Raw genomic sequence first — 18,402 nt, forward strand, 5'->3', positions numbered from 1 at the left:
AAAGAAAGAATGTATAAAATTAAAAAAATAGCTTAATTAAATTATAATTAAAAAAAATGTATTAAAAAAATATAATTTTTTATAAAAATAAAAACAAAACATTCTTTTATTTAAAAAAAAAATATATTGTATTAAAAAAAAACATTTGTTTTAAAAGAAGAAGCAAAACATTTTTTTGTTTAAAAAAAAATGTATAAAAAAAAAATGTGTTATGAAAGTAAAAACAGAACACTTTTTTGTTTAAAAAAATGTATTAAAAAAAAATTTCAGTTCACAGCCGACTTCGTGTGAGAGTAACATATTTATGTATGAACTAAGTCGCGTTATCTTAAGACTCGTTCGTGTTATTTTAAAAATTTCCTCTTTTTTCCAAAACTCTCGAAATATCATATTTCGTTCCCCGATATCCATTCGCGTTCAAGATTTTACAAATTTCCTTCAACCAATTATTGAAATAAATTTTTTACGCATTTTTATAAACTACCGTTATATGAGAAATGGGCGTGGCAAGTGCTCGATTTTCTTACATTTGAGCTAAGCGCATTCAGAAATCTCAATTTGCGTCTCTATTATCGAGTTTACGCACGGACCGCCCAAACTTAATCGGTTCTCCTCACCATTCCAATCACTTTGGTGTATATTTGTCTATACCTTTTTCTAATGCTGTTATAAACAACCATTATGTGAACAGAATTATAATAAGCTTACCTGTAGTGGTGCGCTTGGTTAAATAGGTATTACCATCGCACCGGAATTAAACCACACCATTGCTTGTGCCGCACGCAGGCCGTCGCGATGCCCCAAAAATCTTTATCGGCTTGCTGTCACTTAATGTGACCAAATGCAGGCAATCAGGTGCATGGCACAGCACTTTTGACGTGACCTTAAAATGTCATAAAATGTCACCAAACATACACAATTACACACACACACACACGCGCAGAAACGGAGTAGGCAAAGAAAAGAAAGCACAAGAGACCACAAACTGTGACAACATAATCGCCTTCAATAGCCCACCACCTGCCCATCAATATTCGATGGCAGCGCTCCATCATCAATTCTCAGCGGTGCATTAAACTCGACATTGTTTCATGTCTGCAAAGCACCGTTGTGCCATTACAATATTCTGCATGCGCGTCGTTCTTGCAACATGTCGCTTTGTACGTGTTATTTATTGGTGCAGCGCACTGCACCGGACGGTTAACTGTCATTTGCTAGCTCGTTGTGTAGTTGGCTAAATGGTGGAATGTTTAAGTGCGGCTGATGTCATCCATTTCAATTTTAATCGATACCACCAACTGCATGCGACAGTGACACGAACAAGCGCTGCATGTAAAAGGTGACATTTCCAAATCATTATGGCAGCAGCATTCTTTTTGAAAGCTTCGTCAGTTATTTGTGTTTTTTCCGTTTTTTTTTTTAATGTTCTTCCATAGCCTCGTTTTAGTTGTTAGCGGCTAAGAATTTGTTAGCCATTGTTTGCTTGGGCTTTTTATGTATTATGCGCAGAAGGTCTAAGAAAATGAAGGAATGAAGGGAATGCACTGCTTTCTACAATTGGCAATGCAAGAAGTGTAAGATAAATGAAGACATAGAATAGGCATTTCCCATAGTGCCCGACAATCAAGCAATTACTTGTATGCGCGTGTCACAATGAAGCATTTTTTTAAAGTTGTCGTTTTTTTAAGCTGAGAACAGATGGCATTTGGTGTACTTTGTGCGCTGCAAACTCTATTTCAAAGCATATTTTCGAAACAATATAAAAGCAAAAACAACAAGTAAGGCAGTAATAAATTCGGTTCAGATCAAGACTTGCATACCCAAGCACATTTTAGACAAATTTAAAAACTCGTTTTTACCTCAAAATAGGTGTGCTTGAGCCCATTCTTTAAATTTTTACTTGCGTCGTATTTATTTATGTATTTTTTTGAAGTTCTTCAATTTGTCAATTTTGCTCAATTTATAACGGAAATACCATGCTTTATTGTTTCTTTGAAAATTGCTCTTATATAGTGGTTAAGGACGTAATTTGCGCATTTTGAATTCAAACTCACTTTTTAAAATTATTTTTATAAACTTTTATTGGGTATTTAGCTGGATGTCTACTAATACCTGTGGCATACGTCTGAGTTGCTTTTTCATGGCAGAAATACACTCAAATGTTTGCCATTGTCTGCCGTGGGGTGACTTTTTTGGGTGACCGCTTTAGAAAAAAAGATACAACCGCGATATTTGGACAAGTATTTATTTGTATATGGTAAACGATTTTTGACTTACATATTTCTGATTTTTAATTTACAAAATTTTTGTACGAAACTACAGCTTATTCTATAGCAAATGTATGTATGCAGATTTGTGTGTATTTACTTCGAAATATGTATTAATATTTGCAATATTCGTCCACAAGCCGAAAAGTGATTATTAAACAGAAGACTTAAGCGACGAACCTGCATGCAGAAGCTATGCATTAACTTGCGCAATAACAATCGCCCGTTGTTTAAATTCAATGAAAGCATCTTTCGTTTTTGTTTTTTTACTATATAAATAAAAAGTAATGTCTAATTGATGGTGGATGAATAATTAATTACGGAATATAACTTCATTGAAAACCCTGCCCAGGCTGATCCTGTAATATCCCATTCTGAGTCGCCAACTCTGCAGCACATTTCCGCAGGTTTCAACTTCTATTTGAAAAAATTTACGAACAATATTGTATTCAAACTCTGAGTTCTTTCTTGATTGAACATCACCACACAAAAAAGGTTCAACGAATTCCAATACAGTCATCAATGCCTAGTTGCCATCAACAAACGGCTGATAGATCCATTTCCGTTCCATACTTCCATTTCTATATTTTAGATGAAAAATGAGTATCTACATTATTATATAATACTCGAAGCATCTCTATACAATTTATGAACGATAACTTACATTTTGCAAATGTTTGAGACGTGCACGCATACTAATATCGATTGACTTGGTGAAATTTTCGTTAAAATTAAGTCATAATTGTGGCTCTATATCGAGCAATTTTACGCTTCGAAAGTTATCTTTAAAATTTTTAATTCTTTCTGGCTTATACAATCAAAACGGCGCTTTAGTGCGGCTTGAGGAGTGCCAGACCGGCACTTCAATCATTTCAGCACCACCTGGCTTATGCACATAAACTCAATCATTACGCTGCTCCTCTAAAACTTAACAGAGCCTCTGTAGCCTAACAGAGCAGAGGAAATCGGCTGTACAATGTCAGCATATTTTGTCACGCTTCTGAACTGAAAATGTAAAAAATTTGATTGTTTTTGTTTTGAAAATTTACAGCTCATTAACGAAAGAAAACAATTATAAACTTTATAAAATAAAAAAATAAAAAAATAAAAAAAACTTATAAAATAAGGCAAACTGTAAACAAAAAATTGTAAAACTAAAAAAAAAAAATACATTATTAGAAAAAAAATTGTTATTAAGACAGAAAATAGAAAAAATTAAAAGCAAATTAAAAAAAATGTTATAAAAATAAAACACAAAAATATTTGTTATAAAATTACAAAGAAAATTTTGTTTTTGTTAAAAAAAGAAAAAAATCCTAAAATTAAAACAAAATAACTAAATATAATGAAAATCAATAAAAATATTATTAAAAAAACAGAATTATTGGGAGGTTGAATTAGTTTTAAAGGTTTTTTTCGAAGATTTGGGGCTTTATTGTGAAAAAACGGTACAAAATATTTTATTCGAAGTATTGGCCATCGCTAGCTACAACTTTCGCCCATCTTTCGGGCAATTTCCGGATGCCGTTTCTCCAAAATTCTGGCCGCTGCTTGGCTATCCATGACTCAACCCATATTTTGGTAGCCTCGTACGAGGAGAACCGCTGGTCCGCCAAATCGAGACTCATATGCCGGAACAAAGGATAATCGGAGGGAGCTATGTCTGGACTATACGGCGGTGTTACCCCTTCCCAGCCAAGCGTTCCAAGGTATTTTTTGACAGGTTGAGCAACATGCGGCCGAGCGTTGTCATGTTGCAAAATAACCTTGTCGTGCCTTTTTACCGTTTCCGGCCGTTTTTCTTTCAATGCCCGGCTTAAACGCATCAATTGAAGTCGGTAACGATCACCCGTGATTGTTTCACCCGGTTGGAGCAGCTCAAAATATACGACGCCGACCTGATCCCACCAAAAAAAAAAAATTTTTTATTAAAAAAAGAAAAAATTTCTAAAATTAAAAAAAAAAATTGCTAAATATAATGAAAAGAAAAAAAAAATTATTAAAAAAGAAAAAGTTCTAAAAAAATTTTTTTGTTACAAAAAAAAAGAATTATAAAATAAAAAAAAAAATAAATTATATTAAAAAAACTTTTAAAATTTGTATTGCTTTTTTTTTAGTTTGTGCACCATAGACATACGTAGTATTAATTTCTTAGTACACTTTTAATTCCAATTAGCCGTATTTTTATCGCAAACTACATACCCACATTTGTACGTGCATGCGCACTTGACGTTGCATAAATGAGCACACAGGCGCCTTAAAAATAAGTAATAAAATAATACATTTAGCATGAGTGAAAAATAAACAAAGGCTTCAACCATCAACTGCTGCAATAAACTAATGGAGCATGCAACGAAAGTAGGGCAGACGGCCAGTAACTTAAATTTACCACTACCAGCCAGATGAGCTTCTAAAAATATTGCAACGCCCGCTTGAAGCAAGAAACCGAAAATACAAAAAAAAGTATTAAATCAAAAAAAAAAAAAAAAATCTATCTGTTTGAAGTTGCAACATGCTGCCGTCGTTTGTCTCGTGCAGCGCAGCGATTGATGCTTTAATTTTCCTCACTCATAAAACAACATCATTGCACAACTAATTTATGTGAAGATTTTATATGCAGTGGCTGTTGTTGTTGTTGCTACTATAGCTGCTATTTTCATGCCATTGCTTTATTCTCCATTATTTTGAATAATTGTGTAAAGTGTAAAGTGGGAGCGGTTCAGCCAAAACCAAAACTACGATAGATATCTGCCTACCACTCAACGATATGTGGCGCACAGAAGTGTGGAAACTTTTGTGATAATTTATTTTTTTTCTTGTTGTTTCTGTACTAATAAATGCTGTTCTTATTGTTGGTGGATTGTTGTAGGCAAGCAGCAGCTGAGCGACAGCCGCCACCTTATTGATGTTGTAAAATTTATGATTCTGTTGCATGTGGTTGGCAGCAGCAGCGGCAGCGAACAGCAGGCAGGCAGGCAGGCCTACATATAGTCGGATAGACAGCCCGGCAGCGAAGGCACCAAACTGCTGTGGCTTAATAAAACAGGTTGTTTTTTATTTCAGGCTAACATTTCTTGAAGTCTAATAGATATATAGGGGCGCACATACATCACTACATACGCGTAAGAATGCAATCATTTTTCTTCAATTTTTTTATATTTTGATAAATCATAAAAACCATACAGACAGCTCGTTTGCGCGGCGAATGGTAGCTATTGGCCAGCAGCAATTACGCAGACATGTGGCTTATAACCACCAGCAATAGTGGCGGCTCATAGCAATAGGAAATGGAATTCTCGTTGATCGATTTATAAAAATGCTTACCACAAAACGCAACGGATTAAGCACGCAATCAGCAGAAATCGATTTGGTGAAAGAGAGTGAAAGACAAGCAGCAACAAAGCGGTAGCCAAGTGCAGCGGTCGGGCCAAAGGGGTTGTCAGCGGTCAATGCGTGCGCTACTGTGAGAAAAACTGTTGTTAAGCCGCGCCATACGCTGGCAAGTAGAGAAGAAGAAGAAACAACTGCAACAGCAAGGAAAACAACTGACAGGTAATTAACGCTGAAGATGTTGCACATTGCTAAAGAGTTGCAACTTGAGCTGTCTCGCATTTTGAAAGTACTTGTGGCACGTTGAAGAGGTGATTACTGCTACGTACGTCTGTTGCCATTGTGTGCGATAGATCATTGATGCATCGCCATTTATTGTCGATTATTACCGATGAAAGGCGGAAAAACAATATATTTAATAGAGAAAATTCTTTCTGCTATTCAGCTATACACTTGAAAATATTTTTCCATTTTGATGAATCACCTGACGCGTACATGATTGACCTTTATGGTGCAATTGGCAAAACAGCTGTTTTTGTAACGGTAGTCAATGATATCGTGTAGCAGTGAAAAAAGGAGGAAAAAAGTGGCAAATACACTCGTCACAAGTGCGCGCGGGAAAAAAAATGTATATATTAAGTTATATTAAAGTAAATAGAAAGGATGCCATCGCACAGCTGTGCACCCATCAAAACCGTCCAAACGTCGATTTGCCCAGCCACTCAACGATTCATTCAGTCAAACGGACCGTCAGCGATCGATCAGTGTTTCTTTAAGCTGTCGAGTGATTGTTGATTTGTCCATTTTAAGCGCTGACATCTTTTAATAGGCTCCAATTGTTGTTATTAGTGGTAATTCGAGGCTGTGGAAAAAACAACAACATAACGAAGAAAATTCCTGAGATATGCAGAATTATTTGTGCGATCTGAGTGAAGCGGCATTTCTCTTTGATATATTTTTTATTTCTGTAATGAAGCAAAAGGTTTGGTCCAAATTTTATTTGAAATATATGGATGGGTCTACTGAAAATGCTGTCATTCAATATCATTTTATTATTATTATTATTGCTTTTATTATTATGAGGAAATTTGACGCAGCGACCTGTAAGATCTATTGAGAGATTCCTTTGCGGATTCAGGGTATTTCACTTACTTAAACTTCCTCAAAAATTCTTAGTGTTTGTCCTTTTTTATTGAGTTTTATTTCACCTTCTGTTAAATTATATTTACCCAGTTATTTGTGCTGCTTATACCTCAGTGATGGCAACGATGCCCGCACTTGTTTGCTTATTTCATTTTCTTCCCTACAGAACTTGCAGATTCCATTAGTTAGTAAGATGACAATCCACTTCTATGCCTTTTCAAAATTCTCTGTGGTTATTCTAAAATTACTCTTATTTAATTCCCTACAATCTTTAAATTGGCTTAGGTTAAAGCTGTCTCTTTTTGTTTATCTTGATGGCGATATGCCCAGTATGATCTTTTTGCCCTTCCTCTATTTCATGAATAAAAAAGGAGAAGTTACCCATTTCTAGGCCACAAAAAGGCTCTGGACTTATAAATCGTAATATCGTCCTTTCCTTGCCAATTTATCTGTCATTTCGTTCCCAAAATTCGACATACTTAGCATAAAACACTTTTTTATGTGCGACTCGGCTAGTCCTCATTTCATTTTGTATTCTATCCAGAATAGAATTCGCCAATACCCATTTACTTGTCTAGCTAATATCACAACTATATATACCTATATATATATATATAATTGGCGTGTACACCCTTTTTGGGTGTTTGGCCGAGCTCCTCTTCCTATTTGTGGTGTGTGTCTTGATGTTGTTCCACAAATGGAGGGACCCACAGTTTCAAGCCGACTCCGAACAGCAGATATCATGAATTGGATCAGCGATTATGTAGGCAATCTACATAAAGAGCGATGGTCCGGTCTAGAACGCTGCAGAACGGCAAAGTGTTTTGTGACAAGTCCGAACAGAAAACTATCGAACTTTCTTCATCTGGTAGAAAAGACATTCGGTTGATGGTCGGTATCATTACAGGACACAACCCAAAGGTTCAGCATATGACCCGTATTGGATTAATTGAGGATCCAATGTGCCTGTCGTGCTTGGAGGAGACGGATAGCACTGAGCACTTTCTCTGTGAGTGTCCTGCCTTTGCTAGAGCACGGCTACGAGTTTTGGGTTCCGATGTCGGGAGAATGAGTAATATTCGTTCTCTAAAACTAGAGGATATTTACAGACTTGTCAAAGAATCTGGAAAATTCTCACAGGACTAACTATCTCTATCTCTGTCTCTAGTCTTTCCTATCTCTTTCTCTGATACTTTTCTCCTATCTCCCTTGACTATCTACCCCCTTTCCAGAGTTTTAAATACAATGGGCTTTTTAGCCTGAGCGTTTTAGGAGCCACCAAATCTCCTGGTGCTCCTTGGCTCGACCTTTTCAAATTTTAATTTTATGCCATATAGAAAAGAACTGGATCTCCTTTTAAAAATGCTAGCGATAAAATATATTGTTCTCTCATCTATTATATAAGGTAGTAGTCCAGTGTAACGACCGAAATTTCGACGTTTTTTCATGAATCTTTTTTAAAAAGAAAATAAAATGCGATCGTTTTAAAGTTTATACATGTTTTTATTGGTATTTTGAAGTATATAAAAAAAAATTATTTAAGTTAATTTTATATTAATTTGCATAAAATTTTTTACGTCAAATTGGAGTCCTTAAAAAAAAGATGAGTTGGTTCGAGGAAACACATAGCCTTCCAAAGTCATTTGAAATAAAAAATTCAAAGAGATTATTATTCTGTAGACTTTATTTTAGATCCCGAACCTAAAATGTACATACAAATAAAAAAACAAAAACAAAATGGCGGATTTGTGAAAAATGTTCTCAAAATCTTATTTCTTTTCTTCATGAATTGTTTAAATTAAATAGTTTATTATTAAAAAATTAAATGTTTTAAAGGTCCGGGATCTAGATATGTATGTCTAGAATAACGGATGAAATGTTTAGCCAAATCGGTTGAGTAGTTTTGAGTCAGTGATTCCCTGAAATTTCGAAAACATGGTTTTCAGAAAAACGCGTTTAAAGTTTCGGCAACAGAAAAAGGGAACGGTCAGAGCAGCTGCTGCTGGCGTGTCACACGCTTTCATACACACTACGGCGCGCTCTCTTAATATAGCTATAACTTTAAAAATAATTCAAATTTCTGTCTGAAATTTTTATGGTATATTTTTAAGATGTGTTTCTTTCGAAAAATGTAAAAAAAATATCAATTTTTTGAACCCGTCCCACCGGGCTACTACCATAAGCTATGGCTGAGCAAAGTTTCATAAATCTTGTGCAGACTTTTTCTGGTGAAATGCCCCAAACAACACCTCTTCGGATGTTGGCATTGCCATTGCAAACGCACTTTGTGTAATAACAAAAGCTAAAAGTGGAATAAGATAAATAGGCTGGATAAGCATTTCGAATATTAATGTGTGCGTTCCGTTCAGCGTGAGAACACATAAATTCTGATTGGACCTACATTGACCTGTATGTGGCACTTGTTGGCAGGGAGAGGTACCCCATAGCATTTTAATACTGTCACTGCTTTATTAACTGTGTTAATGCTGCTGCCCAAATAAACAAAGTACTCTACTACTACAAAATTATAACTGTCAACAATTAATGGCAGCTGAGACAGGAATGCGCTAGCTGTTTATTTGATGAGCAGAGATACTTTGAGAGAAAGTTTGGAACTATTTTTGCTTATTTGCGTACTGCCAACTTCCGTTTAGTTTTTTCAAGTTTTCTATTTTATTTTGTATTTCATATTTTTATTATTCTTTATTTTTATTTTTTTTTATTTTTTATTTTTTTTTTATAATTTTTTTTTATTCTTTTTATTTATTCTTTTTTTTAATATATTTTCACACAGACTCAGTCAAGCAATAATGACCGTTAGTTGAAGTTTTCACAGTACTGTAAGAAATCTACCATTGTTTGCTAACCCACTGACTGACTCCCATACAGCAGTTAAGCGTTTAGCTCCAATACAAATTTCACTACGATAGTATCGCAGCTCATTATTATTTAGCGCCTTCATTGCGCGCAAATTGCTAACAAGATCGATGGCAATCATAACGATGAGAAACAATAAATAAAAATTTTTTTCTTGCTCAAGTCAAAAGGGGCGACGAAGTGAACTAAATGAGAAATTAGCTGAAGAATTAGCGCGATCACACAAAGGCACGTAGCGTAACTGATCAAAAGTAGCCAAATGCTTAGCACGTTTCCGTGCCTGGGACGTGTGTGCCTGATTCGTCTATTGTTAGGAATTTCGGGGCGTTTCAATAGACAGCCTTAGAAGATAAATGCAAATCTAAAAAAATAGAAAAAAATTTAAAAAAAATTGCAAACACCAGCCACAATATGCGGTTTTGTTGATTTCTTTTGAGCAAACAGTGGCATACGCGTGACTTGGACAAGTATTCTAGATTCAATAGCCAGGCGTTGGTTGAAATTTTAACTTTCGGCTTCGCCAACAATTAACTAATGAACGATGATTTAGACACGCTGTAATGTGAGAAAGTAGAATGAGCAGAAGCAGTGCACGAAGCGGCAGAAGTGGAAGGAGAAGCAGGCGCAGATTAGCTGGGCAGTGTGCAGCCGCATCGAGGTAACTTAAATAGCAATAGGCTAACTAAGCCAATAAAAATTAAAAAATAGAATTGCAGTTAAAAAAGCATTAGCGCATAATACACACACAATCATGCAGGTGTGTTGAAGTAGGAGCAACGCCAGTACTTAGCAAGAGCCATGGGGCATATAGTATGCGCTTGTATGTTGTAGCAATGTGCGAATTAAGTATTTTCCGGCTGCGCAAGTAGCTTGTAATTTATTATATTTTTTGCTTTTCTTTTTGTTTTTTCTTTATTTTTTCTCCGGTTGAGGTTTTTCTATTGCCCCGCACATTTATGATTTATACGCCTTTGATCTCAGCGTAAGGCAATTACCGCTACCGTAGGCACGCGGAAAACTGAAAAACAAAAAAAAACCAAATACATATATCAAATCTATAAACGAACGTTTATGGTTGAGGCGGCGCTGACAACAGACACACGCTGTTGCATGACCAGCTCCAGCGCTGCTACCTTTTTCCTTTTCAATATCGCTGATACTGCGCTTGTTTTTTTGTTGCAAGCCGGCAGTCAGCTGAGTTATTGTTTGATTTAATTGCTGCTCTGCGACGTGCGCATTATTCGCTTATTTGCGGATGTTTTATATGTGAAAACATAAACACGCTCACACACACACGCACCCACAAATACAAATGCATGCTTTCAGTAGCACTTGCAGTGAAGTGAAAAAATTAGAAAAGAATTGGAGGCACCATTTCTGCTTCGCCGTGCTCTTATTTCGCATTTGCCCGCTTCCACTATCTCCCTTCACCAGCAACACCAGCTTGACTACCTACGCTCCTTGCCACGCAAACGCAAACGCTTAAAGCCTTTTAATTGTGTGTGCGCTGATTTCAAATCTAAAAGCTTATCGTAGTATCTCGAGCAGTTGGTATTAAACGTAAATCGTTCTATAATGCCAACAAAAACAAAGTCGTCTACTTTAGTCGTCTTAGTTAGCCAACAACATAGTGCGCGTGCAACAATGTAACACTAACCCGCATTCGCCGGCACAACTTTGATTTTAACAATTGCTCATCCGCCTTTGCAATTGTGTGCTCTCGGGTGTGTGTGTAATCTTTTGTTGTTCTTTTGTATTTCACTCAACTTTTTCACACCGCTATATAGTGCACTTGTTTGCTGCTCTGCTTCTTCTTCTTCTTTTTGCACATAAAAAAGTTAAAATGCTGCATTTATCTACTCGACTGCATATTTTCATAATACACTTATGAGAAATTTTATAATTATTCCACTGGTAGTTGGTTCGATGCACATTTCTGCATCTTGTCTGCATTTGTGTGTGTTTCTGTGTTTGTGTTCGGTGCATTCAAGGAAGTGGCTAAGATGCCGGCCACAATGGGCTCGTCGCTTATATATTGATTTGCAACAGCTGGCATATATGTGGATGTGTGTGTATGTAAACATGCACAAACATGTACTTATATAGGTGTAATAAATTTGCATGTATGTGTTTGCAGTCAGTGCTTTCAACATTTATGTTCCGTTGTGCCTATAATTCATAGCAAAATGGGAATGTGTGAGCTGGCAGCTGATCTCAAAAGCCTTAAAATGTTCTGAATTGAAGACAAGTGCAGAATGGAATTGAGATAAAATTTGCCCATAAGCATATAACTATTCGGTTGGGGATAAGTTCGTAGCGTTTTTACTAAAGACTTTTATTTAAACAAAAAACAATAATTACTCAATAAGCTAATCAAATATATTTCGACCAATTTGTCTATGCCGTTCTGCCAAAAATCGCCTAATCTAGTGTCAAAGAAGTTGTTGTGCCAGTTTTTAAGAACCTCTTTGCTATCGAAGGTAACGCCCTTCATATGGATTGACAGGGAGCGGAAAAGGTACGAGGAAATACGACGGATGCTGAAGGACCTCCCATTCGAGCTCTTGGAGTGCGAATTTGACGACTTGTGCTAATATACATGGGGCCTGGCGTTGTCGTGAAGGAGTATGGTTTGACCATGTCGATGAGCTGAAAAGAGAGGACTGAAAAGAGTCCAATAGCCTCATTCACGCGGTCTAGCAGTTCAATGTAGAGCTCTTTATTGACTGTGGCATTCTTTTCGAGCATTTGCTCGTGCACCATCCCCTCCCAATTCCACAAAACATATATCATAACCTTCTTTGAATGAAGATCCGGCTTGACGCTCGGTTTTGCGGTATCTGCTGGAGCCACCCACTCCTTTCTTTGCTTCATATTGATGCATAGGCACAATTTCTTATTCCAATCCTATGAGGATTCGGTATAAAAAGCGCTGTATATGAACGCGTGTTGCTCGATGGCGAGTGAGATCCTGAGAAGCAAATTGGAGACGGTATTCTTTGTTGTTTTTTTTTTGTTGAAAGAAATTTTCGGTACATCCCATTTAATGAAGGTGATTGAGAATCGCTTTATGATCGCAGTTCATTTTTTCCGCCATTTCACGACTGGTTTGGCGATCGTTCCCCTTCAAAAGTGACTTGAGATGTTCTTCGTCGAATTCAGGAGGCCTTCCGCTGTGGCACGTGTCATCGACGTCAAAGTCGCCATTTTTGGACTTTGCAAACTATATCCATGCTGTAGACTCACCTATGACACCTTCTCCATACCCTCGCAAATATTCCGGGCTGCTTCGGCATTCGTCGATGAAATGCAAAAAAGAGCAGATCCCGAGAATGTTGACCTCTGCCTCCTGGGTATTCCACTTCTAAGCCTCAAAACAAATAAGAAATTGCATAACTCAAAAGAACAATTAGCGTATAGTTTTTTAGAGCAGAAAAAGTTATATCGAATGAATAGCCGCTCTACTCTTTCCGCCTTTTTGGATCCATCTGTAAGAAAATTGTATGCGTGATAATCAGATTCTAAACACTTCTCCCTGCCATTCTGTTCTGTTACAAAACCAGATCTCTTGCAAAAGTTTACTTATGGAATAATACAGTCTGACCTTCTGTTTATGTCTTGTATGTTACTGTGACCAAAAAGCCTTTGTGAGAGTTTCCTAGTCATTTCAGGCTTAGTGCTGATCACATAGCCCTGTGAGACGAAGCTTTAAATACATAAAAAATGGCTTGTAGTGTCATACAAAACTGCAGGATAAGATCCGGTATGAAGCTAAGGTTACTTTCATACGACGTGATACCCCAGGTAGTATTTGGTGATCTATAAAAAGGTGTGACATGACTCAGTAGCTGTGCACTCGTCAATAATCGGCATCGGAATAAACGTTTTGCATGCAAATCCAACAACAACGATGTGAGCTTGATAGTGGATAGTTGATATTAGATAGTATTCTAGATGGTTAGATGTGATCTGGTGCAATTTATGACTCGCTCCGCTTGATTTACTTTTCGTCTTTAATTTTGCAGCACAACCTTGGTAGCACTAAGTAGTGAATTTTTACATAAAATAACTTTATATGAAGTGAATTAGAAAAGCTTTTATTTCAGGCATAAATTTCATACTTAATGAGGAAGGTAGGTTTATGCGCGTCATAGTAACAAATAAATTTTGTGCCATTAAAAATCAACATTATATTTTCCTATGTAGAAAGAGCATAGACCTTTCGAGCTCTCTCAAGCTGAATCCATTAAAAGCAAAAATGATATATCACCAAATTTGCCATCCGAAACAAAATTGTGAGAGTAACTTCGGCTGGGGCAGTGCGGCAACCTAAATCCAATCAATCTCCTCCATTCTATCTACAGCTCTGGCTGGCTGTAGATATCTGCTTGTTGGAGGTCTCAAAATGATATCAAAACGGCGCTTTAGTGCTACTTGAGGAGTGCCAGACTGGCACTTCAACCATCTCACCTACCTAACTTCGGCTGCGTCTACACCGTGAACTCAGCAGCTGAGCTCTGCCCGCTTATTTCACACATATTCACATACTCGTCCGATTCATTCGTTTTTCAGATGGCAACGAAGTGATGTTAGTGGTGGCTGCCTTGAGTTTTTTCGTTTATCAGCAACAGAATCTCAGTTTTTTCGTAAACAAATCACCGTCAGAATCCCTATGACTTTAGTAAATAAGCTGATTCCTTCAAAATCGCTGAGCGCCTGTAAATGGCCTGATGTTGGCCACACCTCTGCATTCTATACCTTTTATACTGAGGGCAACTGCGCAAAGTTTACGAGTATTTTACTTTTGTAAAAGTGATTGTAAATGCAAAACTTTCCATGAAAATGTAAACATAGAAACAATGCAGCAACAAAGAAGTAGACCAGCTTAACTGTTCTAGTGCCAGCACCATAAATGGATTCGTCTCGAGCTCACAGGCACACCTTGAATTGATGCAAAAACCCAGCTAATAAACTTGTTTAAGTGAAGATTGCTTGTATCGCTATCATTATTGCTATTGTTGTTTTTATTATTATTACACTTTTTTTACAATTATTAATATATTATTACCCGAACGGAGTCTTTATCTCGTTGTTGCTGCGATCGAAATAGCTCGAAGACAGCCCCACTTGCCTTTCGTTAGCATCTGAATACTTCAATATTGACCTTAGAATTTCATTTAATAAAAAACTATATCTAATATATTGGACTGAGGGTTGGCAGATGTTTTCTGTCATATGAAAAGAAATGTTGGGCATTCGTTATACGGAGGAAATGCAAACGATTACCAGCAAAAAAAGAAATAAAAATTGTAAAAAACCAGCGCAATTCTCGGGTGGCTTCAACTTGCATTTTTTTATACCAAAATTCAATCACCCATAGTTCTGCATACTTTAAGTTTGCCTAACCTTTCTGATTAAAAACTTAGAAATCTGATACAATTTTTTATTTTTTCTTTCCGGTATAGGAGGCCGAAATTTGTGTGCTTTTCGTGAATTTTTTTTAACAAGGAAGGAATAATCAGAAATTGTTTAAACGTAGAGGGTATTTTATTCATATTTTTAAGTACACCTTTGAACTTTTTCAAGCTATTTTCGTCGGAAATAGTAGCGTTAGAGCCTGCTGTTCATAGACGATCGCCATCCCAGTATCTGGCGGTGGACATTCCTTAAGTTGTAATTTTTCTCTGTAATCAACAACATTTTTTTTTATTCAGAACATATTTCCTGAGAACATGAACCTAATTTTGATAAAATAATATTGAAAATTGCATGTTTTTGAGGCGTTTGAACACAATGCCATTTTTTCATACCATATTTTTTCATCTATTTTGCTTAAAAAATATTTTTAATGATAATATAATCCAAGAATTAGATTCATATAAATTAAAATTGAATAAAGAACACTCCCTAAAAATTTCATAACGATTTCTAGATAACTTTTTGAGCTAGAGTGCCCACCAGTTGAAAAAAGTCATTTCGAGAAAAACGCCGTTCTAACTACCGCGCGCTACGGTGCCGAACCGACGGGCGGTCACTTAAGTGCTCATAGAATCGGGAATAATAGGAATTTCCTTTCAAAATGTTTACCACATATTCTTGAGTAGTTATGCTAACAATTTATGTAATAAAAAAAATTTCGATTTTTTGATTAGTCTAAACTGATTTGCCCCCTTAAATGATGGAAATCTTTATTTTGATCCGTTCGCGCTTGTCTGTTTGTAAACTGCAGCTGCCTGGTTCACGAGCGTCAAATTTGACTAACATACAATGCCATTTGCAAAAATGATAAAACTCTCGATAGGGTGATTGATTTTCCGCCACCTTGTATATAACTAAAATACATACATAACTACAATCTAATACACCTGCCACTCACCGAAAAGCAAAACCGAAAATACGACATTGGCAGGCACCAAGGCAATAATGGCTATAAAATAATTTGCTAATGCCTCGCCGCAAATTGCAGCAAATTGTCGATAATAGAATTGTATTGAAAAATATTTCAAACGCACAACATTCACGTCTTACTAAGTACGCATGCGCAACAAAAATTTATGTATGGCCAATAAAATGTGTCAACATATCAGTACATAAAGCCATTTAGCGCAAGTGAGTTTAAGTAGATAATTGAGTAGTAAATAATGAAATAATTTTTATGAGCAGTTATGCTGTTTAAGCGTTTATATTTGAAATTTTATGGACATGATTTCGAAGACTGCATTCAATTTCCCAACTTCCAACGGCAGCCGGCGAATATTTGCATTTATGGCATGGTTCACTGCTCGCTTATCCACTGGCAGCTTAGTAGCCGGTGTAGTAAGTAAGTGTTGCACATAAAAAGCTTATCTTCGCAAGTTGCGCATTGCCAACTTAATGCAGCTGTAAATTGCAAATGGCCTGCAGGAAAATATTAATAAGTAACGAAATAGAATTCTGATGCTGAACTGGTGCATTTCGGTCAATTGTGAGAATCTCCTAAGACTCTCAGTACTTTAATATCGAGGCCGCAACCTCTCTAGCCAATGCACCAGCTACTTCGTTCCTAGTTATACCCTTGGTAGGTAGCTGGATGCAATTTTGCATACATTTTGTTTTCTTGTTCACTCCACTCGGGAGCATAGGACCTCGATAAGACTCAGTCTTGCGTTGGTTTTGAAAATCTATTTTGCTTTCTGCTAGGGTAGGTGATTAGCCTACCGTTACCATTCCTAAGTAGTGGCAATGCCCACCTGTCGTTGCTTAGGAACAACGCCTTCTTACTGCTTGGAGCGCCATCTGTGTTTCATATTTTCTTGCCAGAAGCATCGCACAAAGGATCGGTTGAGGATTTCGCTAAAGTGGTGTGTCTGAGCTATTACCGCGGCTGCCCGCTTCCTCTTGCTGGTGCCACTTGATCCAATGTGTAACTGTGTGTTTTTCTTTGTTTTTGCTTGTTTTTAGCCGCCACAATGCAAATAATGCGGTAACTATTGTGCGGGAGTAAGGATGGAAAGGATAAGTTTAAGGGTTTGAGGAATGAGTTTTTTTGTTTTGTTTTAGAAACAGGGAAAGTAGGTAAATCTGGAAAAGTGCGAGGACCGTTAGGTTAGGTAGCGATGGTTGCCCAGAGTGTGGGCCCACTTGGATGAAAAAAGTTTGGTTTATCCTTTGTGATACCATTGCAAGAAGGGAAAAAGAGGTGAAGGAAAAAGGACGATAAGGAAAGGGATGGGGAGTGTTGAGTATTTGTGGACTGTGAACGATGACTAGTCTGCGCTTGTGTTAACCTCTTTATGCTGCTGATGACGTTCACCAGATTTTTTTTATCAAGACCTGCTATATCAGCAGGCGCAGAATAGAAGTGAGAACCAAGATGCTTGAATCGTAGTCCCGCGAGAGCTGGGCAGCTAAGAAGCAGCTGCCGAGATGATTCCACCTCATCCTCCATACAGCTGATGCAAAAACTACTCGAAGCAATTCCGAGTCTCACGGCATGTGTACCTCGTGGACAGTGCCCCGTGAGGATGCCAACGAAATTTGAGAGATGAGATTTTGCCATCCTTAGAATATCCCTCGAACACCTCCTATCCAAACGTGGCTAGAAGGACTTCACGACCTTACACGTTCGTGTTCTTGCCCAGCGCTCGCTGAGTTGGTGCAAATCCCATCCTTCCAGGAGTAGAGCGCAGGTTGTCAAGGGGATCGGGATCCTCTCCTTTCGCGGACGCCCTACCTCACAAGTCCGTTGTCTGGCCAGCTCGTCGGCTTCGCAGTTTCCACTAATGTCAAATTATCTGCGAGGACCGTGCTTTACGTGAGATTCAAACCCACAACCTCTGGGATGGCAGGCTAGTCCACTTACGCTAGACTACCGAGGCCGCATTTTGCTTTCATAGTAAGTTTAATTTTTCGATATACTCACGGATTAATGAGGACTTAACCTCAAAGGTGCCGCCTAACTGTCGCTCAGAAATGCAAGGGCAATTCGCTCATAGTGAAGGTTACTGTCTAAGTTGCACATGGACAGCTGGCATACATTTTTGCTCAGGAGATGCTGGATAGTATATCTATCGGCATAGACCGTTTTATTTTGGGGCCCAGCGCATATGTCCTTCTTGGACTAAAACTTACTAAGTGAGTAAGCGTTGCGGCTGGGATTTCAGAAATTTTAAAGGGCGATATTCCTGTAACTGCTGGTACCAAGTCAACGCCAAATTTTCTGAATTTTTGATTTAAAGAGGTTTTTAGAGTGCATTGAATATAAATAAAAGGAAATTGAAACAAAACCAAAAAACAAAAAAAAAAA

The sequence above is a fragment of the Anastrepha obliqua genome, chromosome 1 (genome assembly GCF_027943255.1).
Source record: "Anastrepha obliqua isolate idAnaObli1 chromosome 1, idAnaObli1_1.0, whole genome shotgun sequence".
NCBI lineage: Eukaryota > Metazoa > Arthropoda > Insecta > Diptera > Tephritidae > Anastrepha > Anastrepha obliqua.